Below are 6,000 nucleotides of genomic sequence, written 5' to 3'. Positions count from 1 at the left end.
GTGTTGAAATATTGTTCATAGTTTTAATGATATAGGTTGCATGTATATTTTGTTAGTAGTAATTTGGTGGTATAACTGTATGTTGCCTTCTTGAATTACACCTACTGCTTTATGGGTAGTAATCTAACTATTACCTGAACTTCAGAAGTAATTTGTTTCTTTCAGTTTTGCCAAATGCTTAATGAATGGTATTTTAGTTGTGTGTCGATAATGATAATTAGAATATTGGAATATCTGTTGGTTAATGATGACTCAGTGAGACTATCAAAACACTTTCTTCACCAGTATTCAGAGGGATGAGTTGGTCAAGGGAAGATCTGTTATTAGACAGAGTAGCCATTTGCCCTTGTGTGTCACATTATAGTGTGTTATCACGTCAAGGATAATTGGACGTGTTGGGCGGAATATCAATTGGGGATACGGAGGACAAAATGATGGTGAAGGAAAACAGTGAAAGCAAAGAGCAATAGTCAAGCTGCCTGCACAGAACAGACACAATATGTTACATGATCACAATTCAAAGTGCAATATAATCACACTATAAAGATAGGATATGTAGTCTTTATGCGTTCTGGAAAGTGTTTTAAGATAGAATTCATTCGTCAGGGCAAAAAGTGCATTAGGAGAAAGTGTTTCCATATCCTCTGAAACATTTTGGGGTTTTGGAAATAAGTTAGTCTCTTAAAAAGAGACAGCTCACCCCCAAATCATAAATATGTTGGGTTTTTTTTCCTTTTAGCCTACCTGTAGTGCTATTTATCAATCTAGATTCCTTTGGCGTGAGTTGCCCAGTGAGATGGCACCATAAAGATATCTGTCTAGAGGCTCATTCTCCTGACATCGCAATATGTAAACATTACTGGCATCCTCCTCGGCTGAGATGTCACATTAGCCAGCTCAGGTTAACCAGCTCATGTTAGCTAGCAGTATCAGCCATAGAGATGTCTGTCTACTTTCCAATATAATTGAACTAGAAGGCCCTGGGCTTGTGGTGCTTAAAGTGCCACGAAAACACTAATAACGATTTGAAAAATCCACAGCAATTTTCTGTTGAACTACACTCACCAACTGTATAACTGTCCAGAAGGAAGCACAATCACGAATGTCTTCCTCATGACCTGACATTGCTGGCTTGTGGAGATTAGAACGGATACTACTAGCTCACCTGAACTAGCTAACGTAACATCTCAGCTGAGGAGGACATCATTAGTGTTTAGAACCGCGCTGTCACGAGCATGTCAATATTGTTGCAATGATTATTATAAAAAATAAAATTTTAAAAAACTAGTAGACATCTTTAAATAAATGTATGCATTTTGAATTACTACATACAGGGATAATTTCTTTCTGGCCTCATGTTATTGCCAGGATGAACTGACATCTCATTGTTCGTTTGTGCTTAATCAATCGAGATGAATGCAATTAGAGTATTCTTACACAGCATGGTTATACATAGATGATGTTAACAGGTTCTTTAAATATGCACTTTCCCTGTGAACATGTATGCATTCCCCAGAAAATACCATGTTTTGTAACAATTTTGGAAGCAATCCAAATGGGAGCAACCGCTAGCAGCTTGTTATAATTGCGCTACACGAACGCAGCAAGTTTATAACAAGCCTCAATATGTCTTGCTCACTTAAAACCTACTGGAGGCCAAAACATCCCAGGCATCAGGCAGGGAGGTAAAGCAATGTTGGAGGCCCTCCTGTCCAAAGCCTTGCAGTGTAGATACAGACTCAATCCAGCGGGATAACACTGCAGGGTATTTATGGACAAGTAAAACAATAGCAGTGTTGCTATGGCATAGGAGCCACCTGGAACTGGACCATCTAAAATTAACATATTGACAAAACTGGGATCAAGTGAAATCCTGTTCTGTGATTATGAAGCCTGGTAGTGGTGTTCCCCCAGGGACAGTGTGACCCTGCCCACACACTGTTGTTATGTGCATATATGCAGAGTTGAAAGGAAACCATAAATACCAAGCTTATGGTCAAAAATAAAGGATACAGTGTTCCCCATGACTGGCTCTCACGCCTCAATTGTCAATTTATTTCAAGGTAACTGGGAGAGAGAAAAAAAACTTGCAAGATCGCATGATGGTTAAATTCTCTCAGAGAGCATTTGAGGCGATGACACAATGGCAGTGCAACACTCAGCACTATTTTTAAGACTATCTTGACTGTGTTGTTATGAAAGGCTGTGCAGTATGCAGCCTTCACTTCTTTGCATTGCTCTTAATAGTGGATCAACACTGACCCCTGCTGGTTTAAACATGCGCAGCAGATCACAATATCTACAATAAGTGCATACATGCTGTGCTCAGTAAGAGAATGGTTTACTAACAGCTGACACAAGAACAATTGCTGCTGTGCCATGAAGCAATATACACATCATGTTTGTCTGTTTGCTTTCCTAAAAGCCAGCTGGCTGCGTGCACACTTTTGGGCGTATCTGTGTGCGTGTACCCATATGTTGGCTGGTCACATATGGTAATTTGCAGTAAATCACAGTTTATACAGCAACACTTATCAAAGAGAAGCCAAAACAGCCCAACCGCCTTTAGAACTAGATGCCCCAAATGTTAATACATTCAGTTTCACATGATTTGACAAAGTTTTTTTATGTAAGAATTAGCTTTCCTTTTTGTTTTGTTTTATTTTAGGTTAATAAAATCCCTTCATTAAAATGCTATTCATGTGTTTATTTTTAAAGTTGTTCCTTTATATTGCCTTATTTTTATTTTATATCTTTTCTAATTGCCTTTCCGTCTGTTGCTGTCCAAAGCTGCTTTACAGATAAACTTGCCATGCCGAAAATACCGCTGACATTGTGAGCAGCATGCAAGTTAGAAATATGTCTATAAAGTGAGGCTTAACCGGAAATTGTGGGTTACCCTACATGGGGAATTTTATTGATTCATTTGTGATACATTTTTATGACGTTCTTTTTTTTTTACAAGCAATAATAAACTGTGCCCTACCACCACCGACCTAGGGGTGAACAAACCCTTATTACCCACAATAACGTCCCTAAATAATTGAGTCAACATTACCACAGTGACACACAAATTAAAGTGTTATACTTCATACTGCACATTTTGATGCACATTCTTAAAAAGAACGTTAGAAAAGATAAATAAAAAAAACAAGATAAAAAAATTAAAGCTAGCTGGTTCATTTGCAGAATTTTTTTTCAGGAATTTCTGAAATCTGAATTTTTGACACAACTGCTTTGGATATGTAATCAATAGAAAAATGACTTAAACTGCCACCTTCCTTAAACCCACTCCTGACTTGGAGTGAAAATCACCTGAAGTGGAACCATGCAGGTAAAGAGGAAGGTAGCCAGGGAGAGTGGATTGGGTAGTGTTGATCCACTATTAAGAGCAATGCAAAGAAGTGAAGTCTGCATACTGCACAGCCTTTCATAACAACACAGTCAAGATAGTCTTAAAAATAGTGCTGAGTGTTGCACTGCCATTTTGTCATCGCCTCAAATGCTCTCTGAGAGAATTTAACCATCATGCGATCTTGCAAGTTTTTTTTCTCTCTCCCAGTTACCTTGAACTGTTTTGGGTAGTTTGTATTACTTCATTGAAAATGCATTATCTGCCACTTAGGTAATGGACCCACAATGTGCTTTATACATGTAGGAAACTGGTCCGCAAAATATGGCACGTGTCCTCCCTCTAGTCGGGCGTGTGTAGGATTTAGTGACATTTAATGGTTAGGTTGTAAACCAACTGAACCAATTGAAACTTCTCCTGTGTGCCAATGCAAGGCCCTATCTAGAACCAGTGTTTGGTGAGTCCATTATGAGGTACTGTAAATGTGGTGGTGCTACATGGTGGTAGAAGAGGGCCCCCTCTGTATGTGGGTACAATCGGCTCATTCTATGGTATAATGTATAGTATTTTCATTTTGATAACAGCCTACTATGTTGTCATGTTCATGAATGTAACTTGCATACATCTGCACATTAGTTACAAACTGTGATGCCAAGCTAGTACGTGGAGGTAAAATGAATGGTTCAAAAACACTGCAATCGTGGCTCCAAATGCGAATTATTAGTAATAGAAGTACAGATCAGGAGGAGAATATTTCAAGCAGCTCTGTTGAAATTTAAGTGGATGACAGTGAACCAAGGGTAAGTTCTAGTTGCTTAAGCAGCGCCAGTGAAGTCTCCACATAAGCTGCTAGCAGCAAACAAGCGCAAAACAGTAAGGAGACCCGAGTTACGGAGGAACAGAGTAAGTGCAATGTGGTTGTAGCCAGGGGCGCCTAAAAGGGGGAAAAGTTAGGATGATTCCATATTTAATAAAAACATTTTTTTTAACCTTAAATGACTCACCTATCATGAAGTTTGGAATATTTTCTGTGAAATATGCTCATAGAAGTTTTGGGTTTTCCTCCATTCTTCTTTTCCCTACAAACAAAAGCAAATAGAAAGCCTCTCTGCACTTCCCAATCCACCCTGACAAAAGAAGGGGCGAAAATATGTCACCCAATTTTTCGAAAAGAAAGGTGGGTGAAGTCCGTGAATGGTGGAAAATAACCTGCCAGCTTGGTCTTTTGTCAACATTTCGGTTCTGGAAGTGTGGTAACAGCATTTTTTTTACAGCGTTGGTGTGGTTATGGTGGGGGCCCAGTGTGATATCTTTTCATGGTGCCCCAAATACCTGGCTTCACCCCTGGCTGTGGCCGACGACAGTCAACAATAAATCCCTTGAGTGAACTGTCCTTAGCTAAAAAAGGGTAGGCCTACATTAGTGTATTTTGACGATCATAATAGAGATATCAAATATTTTCTGTTGTGATACATATAAAATGTTTGACAACTGCTATTCTATGCAAACTTACATAGAATAGCAGTTGTCAGTTGATTGAGTTCGGAATAAACACACATTAACCTGAAACTGCTGATTGTAAGTAATACATTTTCACTCATTTTTACTTACAAGCTGGTTTTCAGTTTTCTCACTGATGTCACATTGTCTCTATAGTCACAGATGAGTGAGACACATGCAAACCTCTTCTATATTCTCCATTACTAGCACAGACAGATACATTGCAGCAAAAATTACAGCACAGAGGAAATGAGAAGAGTTTTAAAGAGCTCTAGGACACGAGTCTCATCTTGTTCTGTCCAGACAGATGCACTGTTGCAAAAGCCCAACCCCACTGCAAGTCTGTTGTTCTCATTACTTCAGCCTAATCAAAGTAACCTTTCCTTGATGCTAATCACAACCAAACTGACCTTGTTCTTGCCTTAGGGAAGCTGAGTTAAACATGAGGCATTGAAGCTGCCATTTGCATCTCTGATATGGAAATTATTGCAGCAAGGTGCTCCAAAAATCTAATCAGATCATCAGTTCTCCAGAGGAAATGTGTGGAAATAGGGAGTTTCTATTCTGAATTGTTCTTATTGTGTTCAGAAGATTGTGTCTACAGACAGACTGAGGAAACAGAGAGGGGGAAAGTGAGACAGAGAGAGAGATAGAGGGAGAACAATGCAATGTGTCAGAAATTAAAACAGTATTTTTTAGGTGTTATTGTTTACAGCTTAGCTTATCTTTGTCTGAGGAGATGTGTTCATCTCCCCATAGGAAGACAAAAGGGTAGGAAGGGCCAGTGGGTCCTGTGGGTTCACTACACAGCAAGAGACCCACCACAGACAGATGTAGAGGGCTTCAGAAATAATCAGTGACACAAACAATGCAGAATGAAGAAGAAACAGGTAAATATTAAGGTGGTTGAGCCAAAAAATAAATTGAGTATGCAAAAATAGTTGGGTCGCATTCTGTGAGCAGTTCATATGTTGGATATGAGCGAGTAAGGGGTATGGCTGTTGGCAGTTTTCCTTCAACAATAAAATGTGATGACATAAATTTAGGAAATAAAAATGACAGAAAACAAATCGAGTTTTACACATTTTTTATGGCTGTTATTTTTGTTTGTCTCTTACCAGATGTCTCAAATATAAAATTTAGTGGCT

Source organism: Echiichthys vipera, assembly GCF_963691815.1.
Source record: "Echiichthys vipera genome assembly, chromosome: 18".
Taxonomy (NCBI): Eukaryota; Metazoa; Chordata; class Actinopteri; order Perciformes; family Trachinidae; genus Echiichthys; species Echiichthys vipera.
The sequence above is the reverse complement of the archived record's forward strand: the minus strand, read 5'-3'. Positions refer to the sequence as shown.